General features: G+C 43.1%; 1 protein-coding gene across 1 annotated transcript in view; it reads left to right on the top strand.

The window, feature by feature from the left end:
- The window catches only part of Fam189a1 (family with sequence similarity 189 member A1), a 392181-nt gene that overhangs the window by 303427 nt on the left and 63823 nt on the right, over positions 1 to 24931 (top strand). The gene's annotated exons all lie outside the window — the stretch shown is intronic.

Genomic DNA, 24931 nt, shown 5'->3' with positions numbered 1-24931 from the left:
TGAACATAGTGGAGCATGTGTCATTATTACCAGTTGGAACATCTTTTGGGTATATACTGGGTAAATGATGGCCAGCAATTTATACTTTCTAACCCTCTAATACAGTTCCTCATGTGCTAATGCCCAACCATAAAATTATTTCATTGCTACTTTACAACTGCAACTTTGCTACTGTTATGAATCATAATGTAAATATCAGATATTCAGGATAGCTGATATGCGACCCACGTGAAAGGGCCATTTGACCAACAAAGGGGTCGTGACCCCCAGGTTGAGAACCACTGTCTCAGCCTCTTGCATGTGCCCATTTATTTACTCCTGGCCACTCTAAACACACACAGTTCCTGTTGCACCCCTTCTTACTGGCAGCAAAAGAGAGTCCTCAGGGGTTAAATGCATTGTTCTAAAGTCAGGCAGCATACCTGTGAGCATCTGATTCCAGCCTCGGTCCTTAAGCATTAACAAATCTTTCCATTAGCAAATTTTTCCATTTGACCTTTAGAATTACGCTGACTATTAAGAGATGGGGAATTGACGTTATGTGCTGGACAGTAGATGGCAAAGAACTATTTCTTGTTGATTTTTGGCCAGAGTAGACATTAAAATTAAATAATTTTATTTATTTATTTATTTATTTATTTATTCATTCATTCATTCATTCATTCATTCATCTATTTTTGTAATGTTGAGAGATCGAACCCAGGGCATCACAGATGTTACACAACAAGGTAACGCTATGAGTGCATAAACACAGCCTCCATATAGAACAGAGTTTCCGCGAGCCTAAGCTAAAACCAGATGTCACAACAAAGAGGTGTGGAGCCGACCCTGGGCTGCTTTCTATAAAGCACGAGCAATTCCTTTGTAAGCTTGTAAGTAGAGAAAGGAGCCCCCACCCCAGCAAATAATAACATGACCTCCATTGTTTAACCACAGCCACACCAGTGATTTTGGCTCTGTTTAAATTAGACTGATCTGCATGAATAATGTGATCTGTCCTTGTTAGCTGTGAAGCCAGGGTGTCCCTATGCCTCCTTTGACCATAATCTGCACAGTAATTGGATGTCTCTCCAGTCACTATCCAGGCTTTCTGGTACGCACCTGTGTCTCCCAGAACAAAAGCGGTGGCCCAGGAGATCTGACATGTCTGCAGCCGATTGCATGCAAGCCCGTCAGCTGCCTCCTCCTTTCTGCCCAGACCATTGCCTGATGAGCTTAACCTCGGACTCTGTCTGTGCCTCCCACGTATGGTGCCTGCTTTCTCAGTTCTGAATGCAGCCATTTCCTGCGAGTAATTGGCAAAGGATTCTTTTTTTTCAACCCAGGGGAGCGGATGGCAAAAGAAAACCAAGCATCGTGTGGCGCCATGAGAAGCCTTGGTATGCTTGGTTATTATAATTTCTACACCACCCCTATTTTTTTTTTTTTTTTTTTTGAGAAAGGGTCTCATTATAGTCTAGGCTGACTTTGAACTCACAATACAGCCAGAGATGATAATGAACATCTGCTTCCGACTCCCGGAGTGTTGGGATTACAGGCACCATGCTACCATAATCAGTTTCAGTGTTGTAGGCCCCCAGATGTCACAGCTGGGTAGGTCTTCTGATACTTTTCTCCCCAGCAGCTTACAGAGCACCTTGCAGCACTAGGGAAATTAGCCAGCAGGATGAAAGCTTCCGGCTACACTCCAACTGATTTCTCTGTGCCCTGCAACCCAAATATTAAGTGTTTTCAGCAACGGGGTCTTCATGTCTAGCTCTGTTAGGCAACCAAGAGCAACGGCCTGGTCTGTCTTGTTTTGGGGGAACTTTTATTTAATAAGCCATGGCCTCTGAGTGGAATGTTATTCACCCCTACAGTTTACCTCTGTTCAAATTGTTTCTAAAAATTTGTGTTTTGACATTCACCTTCAAAGTTTACACATGTCTTTTTTACCTATTCTGGCTACTGGTTGAACTTTCCTCTACCGGTCTCTTCTGTAGCCTCTCAATCCATCTCCACCTAATGTTCCCACCCTCAGTATCACAACTCTCATGTCACATGTCCTCTCTGATATCCCTTCCCTCAAAGCCCTCCACCCCATCTTCCTACAATAGCTTCTTGGCCTCTACATACACTCCAAGTGAAATGCACTGCTTGAAGGAGCTAAGATTTGCATCAGAGAGAAAGGATGTGACACTTCTCTTCTGGGCCTGGGCTGCTTCATACAGAATATCTTCTTCAAGTACCTGTGAGCTTTATTTTTGTCTATACCCGAATAAGATGTACCCCAATTTCAGTATCCATTCATAAACTGATGGACAGCTAGGTGCTTACATCTCCTGGTTATTATGGAGGAAGCAGCAATGGAGTCAGTCGATGGAGTATCTCTCTGGTAGAAAGAATATGGAGTCTTTTGGGCCTGTGCCCAGGACTGCTATGACTGGGTCATATGACAGTTCTCTTTTTAGCCTTTTGAGAAGCTCTTTCACACTCATTTTCATAGTGGTTGTACCAAATTACATTCCCACCACCAACCTTGCCAAGCTTTTGTTGGCTTCATTTTCTAGGCCATTTGGACTGGGGTGGAATGTTGTATAGGTATCTATTTAGTTCATCTTACTTATGATGTCATTTAATTCCAGTGTTTCTTCATTTATTTTTCTCTCTGGCCCATCTGCTTAATGGTGAGTGGGGAATCGAAGCCACTATTGCTGTGTTGAGATTAACCTGTATCTTTATATCTAATGCTATTTGGCGTTTTGTTTTGTTTTGTTTTGTTTTTGTTTTGAAATTGAGTATACCAGTGTTTGGCACATATATTCAAAATGGTAATTTCTTCTTAATGGATTGGTCCCTTGGTCAGTATCAAGTGACCTGCTCTATATCTTCTGCCTTGATTTAGTTTGAAGTCCATTTTGTCATATTAGAATAGCCACACCCACTTGTCCCCTAGATCCATTTGCTTGGAAAGCCCTTTCCCATCTTTTCACCGTAAAATAACATTTAGCTTGGATGCCGAGGTGTGTTTCTTGGAGGAAGCAAAAAGAGAAAAACGCTGTTTTTGTAATCTAGTTTGCTGGTCTGTGTCTTTTGATAGGAAAATTGATACTATCTATATTCAGAGTTTTCTCTGTAAGACGTGCATGCCTATCTGTCATTCCATTGACCCCTTTTGCTTAATGACTACATTAGCATTGTTTAGTTTTTCCTTGTAGCGTCTTCTGTGTTTATTTTTTGCTTCACCCTGAAGTATTTCTTCTTGTCTCCTCTGTGGGGCTGGCTTGGTGCTCATAAACTCTTTTAGCCTGTGTACTGTAGAATGTTTTCCTGATCTTTCAGTTATAACAGACAGTTTTGGTGAGTTTATTGGGCTGGATTGGCAATTGTGGTCTTTGAAATATAAAGTGCATCTCTCTAAGCTCTTCTGCTTTTAAGATTTCCATTGGAGAATCAGCTGTTCTTCTGGGGGCCTGCCTCGATGTCTGAATTTGCCTTATTTTCTTAGAGCTTTAACTAAATGCTTTTCTTTGTTTTATTTTCAGTGTTTTAACTATAACATGATGTAGTGAGCTTATTTTCTAGTCCTGTGTATTTGCTATTCTGTATGCTTCTTATATCCAGATCAGCCTCTCTTTCCACACATGTTGGACAGTTTCTTCTGAGATGTTATTGAAAATATTTTCTATGCCTTTGGAATGGAATTCTTCTTTTATGCTCACAGTGGTAGATCTTGCACTTTTATGGTTTCCCTAGAGCTTACATGCTATGTTCATATATTTAATTGACTTGACTGAGTGGTCAGACTCCTCTGCCTTGTCTTAAAGCCTGGCATTCGCTCCTGCACAGCAGCGAGGCTTCTGCTGAGCTTTTGATTTACCTGTTTTCCTTCAAGTTATTTTGGCTTCATCTTCCTTCAGTATTTGTCTTTATTGAATTCTATTTTTATAGCCCAAATGGATGTTCTTCTTTTACTCAGTTGTGTGTATTCTCCTGGAATTCGGGCGGTGATTGCATTTTCTTTGAGTTCTTTGTTCAGAGTTTAATCTAAATCACTCTTATTGTGGGTTGCAATTTGTTTTTGTAATTTTTGGAGGAGACGGTTGCCTTGATTTTTCCTGTTGCTTATGTTTTTATGTGGGGACTTTACTATCTGTGGTTAGATTGCTGATTTGGTTTGTGTTGTTTTGAAATTAGGTTACCTGTTATCTTCCACTGTAGGAGTCTGTAGCATTCAGGAGAGACTGGGTTGTGGTATAGTTGAGGTAATATTCTTCCTCCATTAGGTTAGTGTTCTGAGCATCAGGCTCTGTCCGTTGTCCTCCACTGAGAGGGGAACACTGCCTGCAGCAATAGTCATTACTGAGCAGCAGCCCCCCTATTCCTACAAACCAGCCACCCCATTAGTAGCAATTGATTTAGGAGTAAAGAGACACAGAGTGGGCACAAAGAGGTGAGTTACTGTGGTGTGGGGGGGGGAGGGGATCTCAGTGGGCTACGGATTGGGAACTGTGAGGAACATACACAGAATGGGCAAGGACAGAGGCACAGAAAAGGTTACAGGTAGCGGGAGGATGGAGGTGTTTTGCTTAAAAGCAAACCAAAGAGAAAAGGGTAGAGCTTCGCAATTGGATCACATAGAATGGTCTCATCTCCCAGGAAGTCAAGCTATAGAGACCTCGTAAGCCGGTCCACCTGTGTTATTTGGAAGAGGACTAAGAAAAAGGAAAAAAGTATAGAGAAAGGAGAAAACAAAGGAAAAGAATAGTGTGAGCAGAGAATGGGGACCTGGGTAGGCTGCTATTAATGTTGCATATTTATGAATAAGGAATAGCAGAGGGGGATTGGAGCTGGGCGGAGATAGAAAAGAATGAATGTGAACAGCTTCAGCACTGGGTTTGCCTCACCCCCGGGAAAGCCTCTGCCTGGGCTCCCCTAAAGTCCTGCTCTAGACTGCACTCCAAGTTGCTTTCCACTCTTCAGGTTCTTCCCCTAGAGACCCTCTGTGTGAAGTTCTCTCATGAAAGTAATGACTGCTACACTGGGAGGTAGAAATATTTAACAGTTCCCGCCTAGCCAAGGTTGGCACAGTTGGGCAAGGGTAGGTGTGGGGTAGGGGTACCGCATTGTGCGTTGTAGCTTGGGTACCCCTCCATTTATTTCACGATCCTGTGCTGCACACTGAAGACAGTCCTGGGGCAGCAGTTTACTGGAGACCCCTAAATTAAGAGCCCAAGTGAAGAAGCTTCTGTAGGTTCAGGGGACACGGATGAAGTCCTTAAGGCTCATGCTCCATCAGACATTCACAGTGGTGGCTCCAGCTGCATGGGCTATAGTGGTAGCAGGGAGTCAGTGATTTCCTTGAGGACAATAAACCTTGTGATCGTGGGAACAGAAGAATACAGTGACCAAACACTCTCTTGCCTTTGTTTCCCTAAGTTTAATCAACCACTAGCTCCATCATGCCTTCTAATCCACCATTTTATCTGGAGAGCCTGCTCTATTTTTTTTTCTTTCTTTCTTAATTTTAAAGCAAGATCTCACCAAACTCCTCAAGCAGACCTTCAGTTTGTAATTCTCCTGTTCCAGCTCCCAAGTAACCGAGAGTCCTGTGGTTGTGTAGCTGTGGGATTGGGCTAATATTTGTTCTATCAAGTGCACTACAGCATATTCTCTCCTTGTTTTTAGCACAGTTAGTGTACTTGTGGCTTTTCTCATCACTGTGATAAAGAATCTGACAAAAGCAACCCGGAAGGAGGGGCTTATTCGGGCTCACAGTGTGAGGGTGCCGTCCATCACAGGGCAAGTCACTGCAGCAGAGCGGAGGGTCCCACTGCATCCACAGGAAGCAGACAGGTGGATTCAGGAGCAGTCGAGATGACTGGTCTTGCTTATTTAGCTACTTCAGTGAGGAGTTGGTGTGGTGGTTTGTAAATGCTTGGCCCATGGAGTAGCACTATTAGGAGGTGTGGCCTTGTTAGAGGAAGTGTATCACTGTGGGGGTGGACCTTGAGACCCTCCTCCTAGCAGTGTGGGAGCCAGTCTTCTCCTGTCTGCCTTTGGATCAAGATGTAGAACTTTTGGCTTCTCCAACCTCCCTGAACATGTAAGCCAGGCCAAATTTTATCTACTATCCATTGATACTTTATATATTTTGGGTTTTTTTTTTTTTTTTTTTTTGCTATTTTTCATTGGCTTAGCTTGTAAACTGATAATTAAATGACCTGTCATTCTGCTTCTGAAGGTGAGTGTGGGGATTTATTATGGTAAAATAGACATGATATAAAAGTTTCATTTTTAACAATTTTTCATGTAAAGAGTAGTGCCATTAAAGACATTCATACTATGTGCAACTATAGCATTTACCCACTTCCAGAACTTTTTCATAATCTTATACCAAAACTTGATGGTCATGTAAGAGTATGACCTCAGGGTCCCCTCCTCCACCCAGTGGGAACCAGCACTCTGTTCCTGTCTTGTGATTGCCATTCTAGGTAACTTGTATAAGTAGAGTTACAAAGTGTCTGTCCTTTGGTGGATGACTTTGTGTGTGTGTGTGTGTGTGTCTTTAAGATCTCATTTTTCTCTTTATTGGTAAGGTTAATCATGGGAAATGTTTAAATGTGATCCTATTTGCATCTCTTATGTAAGAGTAATTACAAAAAAAAATAAAAATAAAAGAAGAGTAATTACAATTCACAATATGATTAGACATGTGGAATCATATACCTTGTTCTCTCTGACTCACATCTTCATGGGGAGACAAAATAAATGTGATTTTCAGCACTGCTCAAAAGTTCAGTCAGCTGGTCTAAAACACTGTTTCCAGGATGGACTATCTCCTGGAGGTGGTCTCTTCTTTACCCTCTTTCCTTCAGCTCCTCTTTCTGATGGTTCCTGGGCATGGGGAGGACACGGAGCATCATGGCAGGGGTGTGTGAACCCACAGGGAGCCACATAGCCCTGTGGAAAGTAGATTCGGCATGAGTTTGGCATCTGAGGCAGAAGACCAGGCTCCTGCCATGGGCATAGCTCTCCAGCTGCTCGTGAACAACCCCAGACTTCAGATCTCTCAGACAACTAAGCCTCTGCCTTGTCCTCAGCCTGGAGGAACCATGAAGCCCCCATCCATCTTTCTCTTTCTATAATTGTCAGCTCTGGGGCTACATCATTCTCACTTGCCTGCTCTCCTGTCCTCTAAGCTGCTGCTCCCAAATCTCCTCATGTCTGTATCCAACATGGGGCGATGACAGAGCTCAGGAAACATTTGCTGAGTGGTGATCTGGACAGAATATTCATGGCCAATGCTGTGCGACAGTCCAGCAGGTGGCTGGAACTGCCTGATTAGTTTCATGGATCGACTGTGGGATTTTTCAGACCTAACCATATCCATGATCCACTTCCTCTATAGACCACTGCTGGGCATGTCAGGATCATAGGAGGGGCACTCAGCGGCACATCTCAAGGAGGACCTTAATCTTTGGACTGCCTTATTTTATCCAGAGCCGGTTAGTTTCTTCTGCAGGTTCATAGCAGCATTTACTACCAGTGCTCTCAGATCTGAATGCATCCAGTAACCAAGCCAACACCAATTACATAGGCACATCCTTCAGAAGAGCCTGTCAGTAACCAGGGAAACCCTGATTTAGCTTCATGACTATGAATAGTAAATTAGAAAAGGACACAGCCTCCGGGCTGGGGCAGTTAGACAGGTCTGGCTCTGAAAGTAAAGGGAGACTTGATTGACATGGCACAATGCTAGCCGTTGTTTCATCCTGGGTTTGACAACTGCTAAAGGTTGTTTTCTGGTTTTGGTTTTTGTTGTTTTTTAATGGTTTAGTATAGTAAGCACTGGTCAGGATCCGTCTTGGCTTCTCTTGGCCCTCATGAGAAGTTTAGAGCTTGATTCCCACGGGTACCTTGTTATAATGACACATATCTGTTTTTCTCCTCTGAGAATATGATTCTATCTCACTTTATCATCGAGTGAATTTGCCTTGTTGCGCACAAATGTATTTCACGGCAAAAGGGATGACTCAAAAGTTGATTCCAAGTTCAAAGGTTTCCTTGCAGAGGAAGTGCCCCCTAACAAAATAAACATAGTAACAATACCATAACCCAGCAACAGTTCCAGGTAAGTGTTTCTCAGTGTGCTGCCCAGATGGGCTCCTCTTGCTCATTGGACTGGTGCATTCTGACCCATGGAGGACCCCCTACCCAGCATGCTCCTGGTTCTGACTCAGCTACCTCAGAAAAATCTCATGCTCGAAAAGGGGGCACTGTTAGGCAAATTGCTACCAGGAGAGAAGGACAGAAAATGGGGAGAAGTGTGGTGGGGGTGGGGGAGGTGTAGGGGGGGCGGGATGTGTGTAGATAGGGGGCTTCTAAGCAGGTGGACTGTGAATCACGGGTCCACAGGAGTAGGGAAAGACCCGGGGCTAACTTGTGTGGTCTGGGAATTGAAAGGAAGGCCTTGTAGCCACCGATGGAGAGAAGCGCTGGAGTTGAGGTGCTGGGCGAGTGCAGCTGTGACTTAGCTGAGTCTGGTCTTGGCTTCCTCACCAGCTCCTAGGTCCCCTTGTACTTTTGAGGTGCTTGTTGGGCAGCTCGCTCGGTAGGCCGCCCTCTGGTGGGTTTTCTTCTCTGTGCTTCTAGGGCTGGGACACTAAGATCTTTTCCGGCTCTCTCCAGCCAGCACCAGATGCATAATTAGGGGGCGTGTCTGTGACTGTCAGTCTCCCTCTCACAGCTGCTTCCCGGAGGGCAACGGAGGAACTCAGAGGGTAACTCCCATCCCCCTTAGCAACAGGAACTGGGATAAATCTGTTAGCATTCCAGGGAGCCCCACATCACCCTGTGTGGTCCAGCTCACACCTGTTAGCCTGGATTTATCTGGTCCTCCAAGTTTCTGGCTGGCCCCCTGTGTGCCCAGGCTTTGGACTTTGCTTAACTCCTGCTGGGACTTCACCGCCATCAGTCCTCTGTCAGCTGAGTGCTCCCCAGAGGGTGTCTACCTGTGGGATCTATGGGATGCAGTGGGATGAGAAGCTCCCCCATTCAGGGTTTTGGGAGATGCTGCAGGCATGGGGTGATGTCACTCTTCTCTCTACCTCTCTCAGACACTACTGTATTCAAGTCTTCTGGGGAGGAGGGTGTTGTTTAACAGGGGCCTTTTAAATTTTACTTTTTAATTTTATTTTATGTGTGGATGTTGTGTTTATATGCATGTCTGTGTACCACATGCCTGCTTGGTGCTGGAGGAGGCCAGAAGAGGGTATCAGATTCCCATGAATCTGGAGTTGCTTGCTGATGGTTGTAAGCCACTATGTGTGTATGTGGGGGTGGGGGGGGGGAGCTGGGAATCCGACCAAGGACCCCAGAAGAGCATCAAGACAGTAGAGCTGTCTCTCTACTCCATGGAACCAGGCTTTAATATTTGTTGAAATGTTTATGAGAGAGGTGGGGTAGGGGTTGGAGGAGGAGAGGGAGACCCTCATTGTGTGCAAGTCATGGCTCATTTTTAGACAGCATGAAACTGACATCCAGGCTCTATATTTGACGCAGCCCTATATTGCGCCTGTCTCCCTGGGTCCCTCAGTGCGTCAGCGAAGGAGAGGAGTCTACTGCCAGGGTAATGTGCTTGGAGAGTGGACTTGACTTCTCACGTGTAGAGTGAAACTCACAGTCTCTCAGGACCAGGTCAGACACAGACTTATCATCTGGAGGCCTCATCGTGAGGGACTAGTGCTCCCACAGAAGCCTACAAGCCTGGAACTTGGCATTTTTACAAAAGAAACTAGAAATAGAAAATTATGTGGAGTTCCCATATTTTACCCCGAGCACATTGTGGCCCTCCTAGCACTGAGGAGTGAAAGAAACCTGAAGTTTGAATAACTGCCCCCCTAACCCAAGAGCAACCAGTTGGCAACCCTGCCCACCTTTTTATTTAATGTGTTTGCACCATTAACTTTGATCAATGACACAGAACCCAATGCCACTGGTTCTGCATCTTTATATCTAAGCACCCCCAGTTCATGAACACCTCAACAACACACAGCACTTAGAAGGCTAAGACAAGGGGATTTTCAAGTCAAGGCCAAAATGAGCTAGCTACATGAAATTCTGACTCAAAAGCAAAAAAGGAAGAAAGGAAAAAAAAATCCAGAAAAAGATGAAATTCAAATATGCTTTAGACTGAGTACTTTACAGAATCCATGTAAGTGATGTGTGTAGGCATTGTGTTTGTTCCAAATTATAAATAACCTGGAGATTATTTGCACTAGAGAGGTGTAGATATTATGCAAATTCTATGCAATTTTTTTGTGTGTGAAGGACTTGGAGGGACTTGGGTATTCCGGGATTAGAGCTGGACATGTCCCGAAGTCCCAGAATTCCATGGGCATGCAATTACAACTGTACTCTGTAGGTGCTGTATGCGCATTTCCAGTTGTCCCAGAAATATATTCACTTCGATGAGCCGTGCTTTCCTGTGGAAAAAACCCAAAGCTTAGGAACTGCCCCACAGTATTAAGCTTGAGACTAGAAAAAAAAATTAACTCATAAAAATGTTATGCTTTGCGGCACTGTGTTTTCAGACTAGGAAGGGGGAGATGCTACTTGGCCTGCATTTGTATCTGGGAGTGGAGGGGAGAGGGGCGGGAGCATGAGATGAGGGAGCCTGCATTCTGCACGTGGCCCTTGCAAACCAAGCCCTGCGTGAGGAGGGCTGTCACCTCCCCTGGCCCCTTGCTCTACACTCCTCACAGCACAGCTCCTGGACTAGTGACAGTGGGGGTAGGCTAGTGCTCTTTCACAGGAAGGCACTGAGATGAGAAGGACCAGCAAGGGTGGGATACGCTTGGTTCTTTTCCTGGAGGCATGGGCACGCTGTAGAATGTCACCAGTTAGAACATTTGAGCTGGACAGCCATCTTACGGTTTGGAGTTTGTTTGTTGAGGCAAGGTCCCCTGGGTGGTCTGTAGTTGAAGACATCAACCTTATGATCTTCCTGCCTCCACCTCCCCAGTCGTTAAACTTTGAGAAACAATACTTTCCTAGAGAATTTGACCATGAACCTTCCTCTTTTAGGCATCTCACTGGTTTGTCTTTTGTTCCTGTTTTTGCTCGAGTCTCCATCAAGAAAGATGTTCAGTGTTTATTTTCCTGTTAACTAGCACCATTCTCTTCAGACCTTTCTGTATTTCTGCCAGCAAAATGCAGCCGTTCTCTGATGACTGTGCAAGTTGATAAGATTTCGACTGAAAGCTCAACCTAGTCCACATAGTTAACAAGCGCAGACCCGGGGGAGGTGGACTTTCCAACCTCCTCTACAGCTCTACTCTCCACTCCTTACCTACTCCTCTCAGGAGATAGGAGCCTGGCTCCTCTGCTCAGCAAGGGAGCATGTGAGCATGCCTGGCTTAGTGACAGGGGTCTTGGAGGTCTGCGGGAAGGCCCAGGACTGATGCCACATCCCCTGGGAATAAGCTAGAGTTCATGGAGAGTTGGTGAGGGTGCTCCGCTGTCAGGAGCTCCAGCTGGTGTCACCCAGCCTCACAGTCAGCTCCTCTCTTTCCCTCTCCATCTCCTATCGGGATAGGACATATGTGCTAGGATAGTAAAGATTCTAACTGGGAATAGACTACTGTTTCACAATTAATCGGAGTGCTTAGCCAAGACCCAAGGTAAAGGTGAAGGAAATAAATTGGTCGTTTTCTTCCCAACAAGGTTAAGGATAACGTCAGGCTAATTGTCTGACTTAAAGAATAAAAGCAAGCCCTATCTTTTGGAGTAGTTCTTTGAACATTTTAATGCACACATAAGTAGATATGGAGTGCTAGTGCTGAGGTTTGGATTACAAGTGTCCCTCAAAATCCTCTTGTGCGAAAGACTTAGGGTCGAGCCTTATGGGACTGGGTCAGGCATTGCAGGAGAAAGTTAAGTCAATGGGGGCGTGTTCTGGGGAGGGGATACTGGAACCCTGGCCATACCGGCTTCCTCCTTCTCTCTTGCTTCCCCTTTGGCTGCATCTCTCCATGAGGTACTGTTTCATCACACTTCAAAACCACACAGCCAATCAACCGGGAAGCCGAAATGCATCTTTCTCCCTTTTGAATTCATTATCTATGGTACTTTATCTTAGCAGCGAAAAATTAACAAATTTAGACTTTCTTCAGATTGTTCATTCTAAAGGAGTGGATTCTTTTTTAATGTGTCTCCCACCATCCCTGCTTGTGTATGCTCCAACATGCTATTAAGAAAACAAAGAGAGTGGCCTTTGAACAGATGATTGCTCTTTCTAGTCTGTGTTCCTATGTTCTAAGGTATGAACATCAGAAATCAGAAATAGCAATGGGTTATCAGCAGGCCTCCTGGATGGCCTGAAACACTGTAGTGAAAGTGACTCACCGAGGAACAGCTGCTCAGTTTTACAGGGGTCGGGGGTCGGGGGGGGAATTTCAACTAGGAAGCTTAGAAGGAGCTTGCAGCTCCTCTGAATTCACATGAGCTGGATGAGAACCCTCAAACCCCGAAGCTGGGTAATCCAGCCCCCAGAGCTGACAGGTCAGTGATGCAGAGCAAAGCTCACACAGACTTGGGGTGGCCCGGTGGTGTCAAACGAGTTCTAAGAGAAGGCAGTACACTGTAACTATTGTCATCTTGCCGTGTAGCAGAGCTTGAGATGTTTCCCTTCTGTGTGTCATAGTGACTGAGCCTTTGACCAGCAACTCCCCCAGAACGCTCCCATCCTGATGCTAAGTCTGTCCTCCGTCTCTGTGAGATCAGTGCTTTTAGATGCCACACCTGAGTGAGATCATGCAATAGGGTAAAATGTGGTCTGAAGAGAGCAGAAAGAATGAATATGAGGGCTACAGATACTATATGTGAGGCCATGTGTTGTTAACTAGCTGCATTTAAGCTTCTCTCCCCCCTTTGTGTGTGTGTGTTTCAAAACATTATATTGTATAGGATAAAAACATACAGTGTTATTTGTCAATTTAAAATATATAAGCACTGGGCATGATGAAAGATGCCTTTAATTTCAGTGATCAGGAAGCAGAGGGCAGCTTGGTCTAAATAGTACATTCCAGGCTAGCCCAGGGCTACATAGTGAGACTGTCTCCTCAAATAACCAGTGAGGGGACAGGGGTCTGACTGGCATGCCTGGTGTTTCGGGCTATTTGAATCTGCTTCAGGTTAGGGTGTGACTCAGCCTTTAGCACACACCTTTAATCCTTCTGGCTGAAATATAGACACACCCTTAATCCCAAACGATGAAGGCAAAGTTAGTTTGTAGAAGGAAACACTCATGTTTGAAAGTGATGTCTAATTGAGTGGCAGACAAAGTGGTGAATCAGAGAAAGATTTGAGAGAATAGGATATACTTAAACTCTCAGGAGGAGAGAGAAGAAAGGGAAGCTACTTAAGGGAGAGACAGACCGTACAAGAAGAAGAGAGTATAGTATAGGAATACAGTAGAGTTTATGGAGAGCAGTATAGTAGAGTTGAGAGGGGAAGTATAGCCATGCGGAGAGAGAGAAGGAGAGTTTTAAAGAGACAGATTGGAGAGAGAACAAGCTAGACACAGGTAAAGATAGAAGGGGCAAGAGAATGAGAGGGAGCCAGAAGATTAGAAGAGTTCTAGAGTTAGTTTGAGGCCAAGCAGAGCAATTCAGAGGCCCGGAGAAAAGCCAGACTAAGTCAGCTGGGAGAGGAGTTTGAGCCAGAACAGCTTAGTCGAATCAGCCAACCAAAGTTCAGAAAGAAGATAGGGCAAGCTAATTCAGCAGCAAATCTCAGAAGCTAAAAACATTCCAGGTCTAGATTAGATGGAATAGTGGCTAGAAGCTTCCAGAACGAGGCCTAGGTTAGCAGATGGAGGCAGTAAGCTTGAGAGCACAATTACTTAGTGAATAAAAGATATTTTTACACACTGGCATCAAGCAGAGAAGCCCTGCTCTACTTACTGTCTCTGTTCTCTTTCTCATACAGCTTAAATAAAGCTTTATTTTCCTATTTTCTCAGACTATAGTATGTGTGTCTATATGTACATGTCTGGGCATGTGTATGTGGGTACATGCATGTATACATGTGGAGTATCCTTCAGGCTCTGCTTCCCCAGTTTCCCCACACATAGAATCATGATCAGCCTGTGAGCGGGGGAAACAGTGGGACCCACAGGTGGCAGTGAGTGCAGAGGACAACAGATCCTCGGGGCATCTTTAGTGAGATAGCTCATCTTGATGTGGTGGGGAAGGCTATTTAAACCTTTGGGGGTGCGCAGGGGCTACCGGGGTGAGCATACACCATTGGCACAAGTCAGAGTGCTGGGAATGCATCATTTGCAAAAGGAGGGTTTCCATGTGCTGCCGGACATGACCTTATAAGGAGAGAGGAAGTTTAACCTGGCCATCACACTATGTCACCTCCTCTGGTGGGGCAAAGGTGGGAGCACAGGGCCACCTGTGCCAGGTCATGCAGGCCGAGGTAGTGGGGTTGCAATCTTACTCCTGCCAATCTGGATGAAATTTCTGGGGCTTGTACACTTTGACCTCACTCTTGCTCTGGCCCTACTCCCCACGCCGCCCCCTCCCCATCCCCAAACGCAAACTCCCAGGCCTCACAGGAAAGGCCAGAGGTTGACAGAGGGCAGTCTCTCTTCATTGCTCATCATCTTATCTTTGTTTAGATGGAGTCTCTCACAGAACTCAACAGTTGCCAACTGACTAGAGTAACTGGTCAACAAGATCTGTGGATCTGCCTGTCTCAGTCCCTCCCGTCCCCTTCCCCCCACCCCCCAGAACTAGAGTTAAAAATGGGTGCTGCTGTATCTGGCTTTTTATATGAGTACCATGAGTCCAAACTCAGGTCCTCTTGCTTGTGTAACAGGCCATCTCTGCAGCCTGAGTGACTGAAGGTTTCACACAAGATTGTCTTCTATCACGTCTTCTGATCTTGCATGTTAGATATCCCCATGTTTACAGAGTCCACACTCCACCTGTGATCTCTAGGATCTGTGACAATCTTCAAGCATAAATATGTGAGTCAGTTTTCTATGGTAGTAACAAAATGCTTGTGAAGATCAAGTTATAAATAATTGAGGTTTAGTTTGGCTCATAGTTGTAGAGATGCCTGCCCATGATCGCTTATCCCTTTAGAACTATAATGAGGCAGCAATATTAAAATATTAAGATCTAGAATTCATTAGTGTTCAATCAACAAGTCGAGGAGGACTCCCATAGAAAAGGAAAAAATAAGTTTTCAGGGTTTTTATATGTATAATCATACCATCCCTTTCTATTTATATTCCTTTATTTCTTCTATTGTTGACCCTGGTAACATTTTAAGTACTATATTGAATAAGTGTGGAAACAGTGGAGCCATTTTCTTGATCCTAAATTTTGTGGGAATGCTTTGAGTTTTCTCCACATGGTGTAATTTGTCTGCATGCTTGTCATACGTAGCCCTTACTGTATTGAGATGTGTTCATCTATTCATAGTCTCATCATAAATACATGCTGCTGTTTGTCAAGAGCCTTTTCTGTGTCTATTGAGAGTATAATGCAATTTCTATGCTTGAGTCCATTTGTGTGATATATTACATGTATTGATTTGTATATATCCCTGAACCTCTGGGATAAGGCCAATCTGATCATTGTAAATGATCTTTATGCTGTACTCTTGAATTTGGTTTACAAGTATTTTATTGAGAATTTTTGCATCTATGTTCAGCATGGAGACTGACTTATAATTTTCTTCCTATGGCTTTGTAAATCTGATCTTGGCATCTGGATAATTCTAGCTTTATAAAGAGGCAGATTGCGTTCCTTTCTTGTCTATTTTATGGACTAGCTTGGGAATTATTGATAGTAGTTTGGCTTGAAAGTTCTGATAGAACTCAGCAGTGAATCCATCTGGGCCCACATCTTCTTTTTAGTTGGGAGACTCTTGTTTTAATTGCTGCTTTAGTGTGATTGTTTGTTCTAGGTCTTTTTAAATAATTTTTTTTTCATCTTGGTTTAATTTTGGTAGGTTATAGGTATTCAGACACTCACTCCTTTCTTTTAGATTATCCAAGATAGGAAATATGAGTTAGCCATGCTAGTTTGGTAATTAAGCAGATGAAGAATAGGAAAACAACCAACACTACAAAATCAACAAACTGAGCAGAATTGAACCCATACCTTTCAATATTAACTCTGATTATTAACAGTCACAATATCCCGCTCAAAAGACACAGGCTATCGGATTCAGTTATAAAATGGGATCCATTTACTGTTACATATAAGAGGCATACTTCAGTGTCAAAAACTCATGCAGCCTTAGGTTGAAGGTATGGAAAAGGTGTTCCAAGCAAGTGTTTCTAGAAGCATAACACTGTTCCAATAGCTGATAAAATGCAGTTCAAACCAAAAGTAGTCAGAAGAAATTAATCAGAACAACGTATCAAGAAGACATTACAGCTTTCAACATGTACATAACAGACACGAGCACGTCCAGTTTTACAGAAGAGATGCTATTAGTGGTAAAGACGTATTAACTACAGCACAGTAACAATGGGTCTTGGAGGACTAGCTGAGGACCCGTGGGGACCTGAAAAACTTATCCTCTCCTTTGAATGGATAGCGGGGATCCTCATGATGCATACCCTGCATCCATGTGGTACGCAACCTGAATTCCCCCTCCCATCGAGTAAAGCTCTCAAGTCCTGGAAAAGTCCATACAGTTGGCGGAGTAAGCACCATGCACCAGGTGGGCATACCATGGGCAGTCACAAGGCCCTAAAAGGTCTCCTCTGGTTCAACACTAATCAACCCACAGGAAAAAACTACAAGAATCATGCCACATGGTTGCTTTTCTCTTCTTTCCTTGTGATGACATCAGTTCCAGTCAAGTCCTACTGTGTGGTTTGTAATACATTATAACCTTGGGCAAGGAGGTGGGTGGGTTGTAACCACAGCAGCGGGGCTTCAGAGCCTGGCTGTCAATGTCTTCAGCTCCTTTACCATTCTGCTGTTTTATTTAGTTTGTATGTTCTTTTGTGATTGGGTTACCTCACTCAGGATGACATCCTCCAGATCCATCCATTTGCCTAAGAATTTCATGAATTCATTGTTTTTAATTGCTGAGTAGTACTCCATTGTGTAAATGTACCACATTTTCTGTATCCATTTCTCTGTTGAAGGACATCTGGGTTCTTTCCAGCTTCTGGCTATTATAAATAAGGCTGCTATGAACATAGTGGAGCATGTGTCCTTATTACCAGTTGGAACATCTTCTGGGTGTATGCCCAGGAGAAGAATTGCTGGATCTTCTGGTAGTACTATGTCTAATTTTCTGAGGAACCACCAGACTAATTTCCAGAGTGGTTGTACCAGCTTGCAATCCCACCAGCAATGGAGGAATGTTCCTATTTCTCCACATCCTTGTCAGCATCTGCGGTCACCTGAATTTTTAATCTTAGCCATTCTGACTGGTGTGAGGTGGAATATCAGGGTTGTTTTGATTTGCATTTCCCTGATGATTAAGGATGTTGAGCATTTGTTCAGGTGCTTCTCAGCCATTCAGTATTTCTCAGTTGAGAATTCTCTGTTTAGCTCTGTACCCCATTTTTAAATAGGGTTATTTGATTTTCTGGAGTCTATCTTCTTGGGTTCTTTTTATATATTGAATATTAGTCCCCTATCTGATTTAGGATTGGTAAAGATTCTTTCCCAATCTGTTGGTGGCTTTTTGTCTTATTGACAGTGTCTTTTGCCTTACAGAAAGAAGCTTTGCAATTTTATGAGGTCCCATTTGTCAATTCTCGATCTTACACTACAAGCCATTGCTGTTCTGTTCAGGAATTTTTTTCCCTATGCCCAGAATGAATTCAACTACACAGATCAGGCTCTCTTTGAGCTCACAATCTTTCTACCACAATCTTTCTAGCTCAAATGTGTGTGTGTGTGAAAATTTTATGTGAGGGTGTTTTGCCTGCATGTGTATCTGTGTACCATATGTATGCCTGGTGCCCACAGAGGCCAGAAAAGGGTGTCACATCCCTTGGAACTGAAGTTACAGGCTGTTGTTAGCTCCAGAATGGGTGTTGCAAATCACACCCCAAGTCCTCTAGAAGAATAACCCGTATTTGCAACCTCTGAGCCATCTCTCCAGCTCCCAATGTACATCTTTTTAAAAACAATTCCCCTTATCTGTGTGCTTTATCTGCTGTCTCAATAAGCTGCATTTACACTGCAGTGTACATTATACGTCACCTAGAGGTGACCGATAGCACACAGGAAGAGGTGCACAGGCTGTGTACAGATACAGTAGTATAGAGGATCCTCACAGGGAGGTTTGTGTCCTGGAACCAATGTCCAGTGGATAGTGGGGGATGGCTCATTTATTCTCAACCATCTCATGAATGCTTAGAAATCACACAATCTTATCTTCATCTCTATGCTCAGCATTGACACTGAAGCAGCCCATGCAAAAGGCAAGCCTGTTTGTACAGTGGAGGATCATCCCAGGGAGAGGAAGGTTGCAGGCTGGCTTAGCTGAAAAGCTTGCTTTCCTCTCCAAAGAACCCTCCAGTGGCCCCAGGGAAGAGACATCCAAATAAATCTTTTCCATCAGTTATTTCACTGACTTTGTGATTAATTCTAAGAAGAATTCGGGAAACCTCATGATTAGTTCCCTGACCTTGACATTTAGATGTGCAGGCAACTGACAGATTTATTTCAAGAGTGCCCCTTGGCATTGGGGTCACTGGGAAAGACACAGCAGAGCTTTGCAAATGCAACCACAGTAATTCTCTGTGAATCTCTTTGGAGCATTTAAAAGCTAACCTGCCCCCTTATTTATGGTCCATCAGCCTGTCTGGGAGGATAAAGGGCTTGCACAACAAAAAGAGGGATGCTACACCCCTGCCATTCTCTGATAGAAGCACAAATGAGCTGGATGTGTGACCTTTGGATGCTGCCAAAAGGACAGCGTTGGGGGAAGGCTGAGCTAAGAGTCATGTCACTAGCCCAGGGGAGGCAAGGCAGGACAGAGGGGACAGAGGCCGATGAGAGTGAACTGGCGAGTCACAGAGGGCACACCAAAGTCACAACTTCAATTTTTTTTTTTTTACTTTGTGTCAGTTGGAAGCATACCCACCGAGCCTGTGTTTTCCTTTCACTGTTAAATAGATCATAGAAGGCAGTGAAGTGGTGACTTTTCAGTTAGGTCCAACTGGAGGCGAATCTGAGTATTCTGAGCGTGAGTGGGGCTGAGCTATGCCCTTCAGTAGGCTCAGCAGAAGTCCATCTGTTGAACCAGCCTTTCCCAAGGGTGGCCTAAGACCGCTGTAAATATCAAATATTTACATTGTGATTCATATCAGTAGCAAGGTTTCAGTTACAAAGTAGCAACAAAAATAATTTTATGATTGGGGCCACTCTACCATGGGGAACTGTATTAAAGGGTCCCAGCATTAGGAAGGTTGAGAACCACTGAGTTAGATAGAAGGTATAAGCCTTAGTGTGTTGTTGTGCAATGTTGGGTATAATAAAAAAATAATAATGTATATATTTCAAATTTGCTAAAAGTAAGTGTTTTACCACAAAAGAGTTGGTTTGTGGAATGATTGATAGATTTGTTAATTAGTGTAACATAATTCACAATGTAAAATCAACACTGTATTGGATTCCCCCACAGACTTACAATGTATATAATTAATTTCAGTTGAAAATATAGAGACACTAGGGAATAGCCATATTAATTCAAGGCAATTGACAAACATCTAGCAAAACAAAGATGGAAGAGGCACTTGCGACTAAGATCTAGAGTGCAAAGAAGATCGCCTCCAGGCCCTGTGGACGTCAGATGGACAGATAATGAGGTAGTGATGTGAGACACCTGTACAAGACTCAAATCACCAACCTCTTTTTAAAATGCAGACTACCATAACAGGGAATAGGAAATGCATCCAGCCAGGGAAGGAAATTCATCATTTCACAGCTGCCCAGAACAAAACACCCAAAGCCAGAGGCTTCACTGGAGAATACACCAAGTATTTTAAAAGGTATTGCCATTTCTGCACACTATTTATGGAAATAGAAAAGAATGTTACACTTCTTAATTGATTTAATGAAACTCCTATCATTTTACCCAAAGCAGACACAGACAATGCAGAAAAAAAGCTCAGAAATCACTCAGTAATAAATGTGCAAAAGTCCTTGAAAATAGTGAAAGGAAATACATATTCGTGTTTATAAATCATATACATCATTACAAGGCCAATCAATTTAATCCACTCTTTAACAGGACAAAGAAGAAACACCACATGGCTATGTTAGCGGATGCAGAAAAGACATTTGGCAAAATTGAACATCCTTTTGTGGTTTAAAAAAAATAACTTATCAGAAAATATTGTATGAAAAGAATCTATTCTCCATGAAAAATGGAATCAGAAATCCTTGATCTAATCTTTAGAACTGGAAAGCATTCATGACTATTTTTGAATAATTTTATTTTGTGAAATGACAATGTGCTTAGTCTAGCTGTAGTTTAGGGTCCTGTGTACCAACTATATTAGCATTTTTCTCATTGAATAATATTTAAACTAATTAAAGTGAACTCATATTTTTTTGTTTTTTTAACATTTCTTTTTTTAACTAATTATTTTATTTACATTCCAAATGTTGCCCCTGCTCCAGGTGCTCCCTCCCAGAGTTCTTTACACCATTCCCCCTCCCCTTGGACTCTGAGAGGGTGCTCCCCTTCCTGCATCCTCCTTCCCTAGGGAATCAAGTCTCTACAGGATTAGGTGCATCCTCTTCCACTGAGGCCAGATAAGGCAGCTCTCTGCTACATATGTGCAGGGGTAGGGTTAGGGACATCTTGGACCAGCCTGTGTAAGTTCTTTGATTGGTGGCTTAGTCTCTGGGAGTTTTCAGGGGTTCAGATTAGTTGACACTGTTGGTCTTCCTATGGAGTTGCCATCCCCTCAGCTCCTTCAATGTTTTCCCTAACTCTTCTGTGAGCTCATATTTTTAAAGAAAAATATAACAGTCAAAAAAATAGCTTAGGAAAACAGGCCTAAGTAATGCCCTCAGGCTAGAAAAGTGACTGCCAAATCCTATATCAACACAATTGATGTGAAAGATTGAATACTTTTCTCCTAAAATCAAGAACAAAGCAAGCATGCTTAATCCCACAGGTATTATCCAACATAGAAATAATGTTGGAAGCTCAAGCCAATGTAGTCAGATGAGAAAATAAAATAAGAGACACACATTGCAAAAGATAACATTAAATCAATTCAATTTATATGACATTGGTATAGATGTATAAAATCACAATGAAATTTTTTGAAAGACAGCAAACAATACAAATAGCTAACACCAAAAGATAGCTAATCAATGGGTTTGGAAAGGATGTAGGACACATAGAAACACACAATTTGATCAATTACTCTACCTTAGAAAGGAGAAAGGAGAATGCAGGCATAAATTTTTCTTTAATAAGCATTCAACCTCTCCTCTAGTCCACCACCCAGCAGAGGTAGTAGAAAAGTCATTAGGATACAAGGGAAGTAGGCCTGTTTAAAAATAGTTCTTTGGGGGTGAGTCCAGTCTTTGTTATGAGGATATCAACAGTTCAGTCCAGTAGCAAACACCACGCATGAACCAGCAGCTGCAGTCCAGGTCATTAGGTAGTCACAACATATGAACCAGCAAGGGAAGTTCAATCCAGAAGAAACTGCAAGGCTTACCAACTGGCTGGAGGCCTTGGAAGCATAGCAAGAATCTACAGGAACCTCAGGAGAAGTTCTCTGGCAAGTTTCTCTCTATGACCACAAGCCACAAGCAAGGCTCAGCAATGCAATGTAAGGCAGACAAATGCATGTATGTCATCAGCAAAGAATAGTGAGGCAGAGCAAAGCAAACAAATGTTCAAGCTCTCATGGTCTGTGGAGTCATATTTATATTCCTTCTGAACATCATGTGTCCTTTCATGCTTTTGCTATAGCAAAACATTCTTTCCCCGGTGTCTGCTTTAGCAAAACATCCTTTCTCCTGTGTGCCCCAGCAAAACATAATTTGACATAAAATCAGAAGTTTCCATTTCAGGAGACCTTGAAATACCATTCATAGTTACTCAAAATACATATAAATCTAACAAAGCATATATCAGGCTCATCCATTAAAAAAGTAGAGATATGTACTCTATTCTTGCATTTGAACATAAAAATAGTATCTGTTCTTCCCAAATTGATGTGTAGGTTTATTTGACTCCTATCAAAATCCCAGCCAAAAATTTTATAGACATTGACAATCATATCTAGAACACATATGGGAGGAAGAAATTTAGAAGAGAATAAAATGGGAAAAATCTACCTATTCTATTTTTGCATTATTGCTGTAGAAATCAAGACTGTGTGTAGAGGAGATAGACAGACCAGTGGGATGTAATAGAGAAACCAGAAATGGATTCACACAGATATAATGTGCTAAGTTTTGACAAAGCAATGCAGAAAAGAAGGCATTGCCATAGTCATTAGATCAGTTAGACAACTCTAGGCAAAATCGGCCTCAACCAAAGTCTTGTATCTTACACAAAAATTAACTGAAAAATTCCGGTGTATCAAAAAGCATTGATAGAATTTTTTTTGAGAAAATCAGTAGAAAATCATCAGAATCTAAGGCTCAGAAGAAAGTTCTTTCATTAATGGTTGGGATGCAAGAGTAAAAAATACCAAAATCACCAAAATTGGAAACTTTTGCTCTACAAGTAATTATCTTAGGTGATGAAGAGAAGCTGTATAACATGAGACACTGTAGAATTTGCAAGCCATGTGTTTAACAGAATCATGCATGTGTGTACTGGCTCTTGGATCCTGAAGTTATAATTGTTTTATTTTGCTGTTTTGGTGTCCCAAATTCCTGCTTCCAATTCTCCTCAGTTGCTCCAAAAGGACTGGAGGTCTGTCAGTGTGAGCCTGCTCCAGTAGTCTTGGCAAGCTTTGCTTGCCATTTTTCAGAATAGTTCCCAGAACCTCTGACTCCTGCTTCAGTGTGACTTGCTTGGTCACAGAAGTGGTCTTTTTGTTCTTTTCTCATGGCCTTAGAATTTCCTTTATTTCTTGTCTGTGTACATCATTCTTCTTTTTCCTCCTTCCCCCGCCTCCTCCACCACCACCACTTCCTCCTCCTCCTCTTTTTCTTGGCCTAGTCTCTCATTTTGGTGAGGTTCTCCCTTCATTAATTTTCCTGCCAAAATTCAAAAGCCAGGATGTGAAATTTAAGGATGCCATCACTGTTCTGGTGCTGTGTAAATTTTCCTGCGTTATCTACTACAAAGGTCCCTAGAGGCCCAGTAGCTCCATCCAATAGGTTTATTATACTCAAATGAAATGCCATGTGTGTGTCCTGGGACATGAATGCAGAGTACTCTTAACTAGCAAACATTGGCAGCATCTGAAATGTCCATCAGTAGATTAGGCATTAAAAAAAAATAGAGTGTATCCATGCTGTATAATATGATGCCAACAAGCATCACTCAACTGCATCTAAATATAGTAACACTCTTGAAGTGCATAAAACTGGGAAAACACATGAAATTAATCAGAATGTCAATGGTAAAAATATACAGTTGGAAACACGTGAGTGCTCAGCAAAGCAGGGAGGGATGTGGTGAACTTCCTGGGTGGTGGAGAGAAGGAGGTCTGTGTGCTTGAACACGTGTGTGTGTGTGTGTGTGTGTGTGTACACATGTGCTTTCACAGGATGAATGATAAAGAGCATGGGCAAGGATGAAAACAGCCCTATGTCCTAAAACGTGATGCTGTTTTATCATACCTACACCCCACAGACACGAGTGTGAGAGTCTAGCATCGCCTAGGGAGCATTGGTAAAGATGCAGGTGAGCTTGAATGCTTATGCCCATGTAGGAGGTAGAAGTTTCATTTGGATAATTTGAAAACCATTAGACTTTTCATAATAGTGCCATGTATCAATAGGCAAACAAGATATACAGCTATACTCTGTGACTCTCCTGCTGAGGCCTGGACTGGGGCCCTTCCGTTCTCCTGGACTTAGTCTTGTTTCTTTCTGAAGGTCCTTAGTTCTAGAAGTGGGGGCAGATTCAAAATTATAAAGCCAAGGAAAATGGAGGCTCAGAGCTCCGATCCCATCCCTTCTGCCCTCCTGGGCTGGTGAGAGCCAGCCACCAAGTCCTCCGTCCCCCTGCTGTAATGTGAAATGTCCTGAGGGGGCACTGGGATGAATCTGAGGTTGTTCTCCTGTGGGTTGGGGTAGAGAAGCTGGGAACACATACTAGCAAAAGCTAAAAGGAGAAAGCCCTTCTGGTAAGCAGAAGCCCAGGTAAGAAGCACGGTGAACGGGTCATAGGGACTCAGGGAAAGAGCTTGGTGTAGACGTTGTCTTGGGATATAGCTTAAGTGGGTCAAATGGTTAAGTAACATGGCATCATGGCCCTGAGCTCCTCACCTGCAGGGGACATGTCTTGTAGGGAAAGCCAGCATGTGTTGAATCCCAGAACACCCCTTAGCTCTGTGGATGTGGCCTGACCCCACACTCAGTGATAAAGAATGACAGGCATGATCCATAGAAGTCCGTGGCACCATCCTTTGCAGTACACCATACAATAGAAAATCATTTGTTACAGTTACTTTTGGCTAATACTTGTCTAGGAAAAAAAAAACACAGGCAATGAGTCCCCTGGTGTGAAACATTCATCAGGATTTATTGGAAGTGGGGTACCTGCTCATATATAGAAGAGAATTTGTTTTTTGTTACATCAGCTTTGAATAAAATCCCCCAGATTTAAGTGAATGTTTTCTGGTTTAGGCATTTTATATCTAGGTTTTCTTTGTCTCTCTTCCTTCTTTCCTTCCTTCCTTCCTTCCTTCCTTCCTTCCTTCCTTCCTTCCTTCCTTCCTTCCTTCCTTCCTTCCTTCCTC

The sequence above is a fragment of the Mus pahari genome, chromosome 1 (genome assembly GCF_900095145.1).
Source record: "Mus pahari chromosome 1, PAHARI_EIJ_v1.1, whole genome shotgun sequence".
In the NCBI taxonomy this organism is placed as follows: Eukaryota; Metazoa; Chordata; class Mammalia; order Rodentia; family Muridae; genus Mus; species Mus pahari.
Note: the sequence above shows the minus strand (reverse complement) of the source record. Positions and strands in the feature narration are given on the sequence as shown.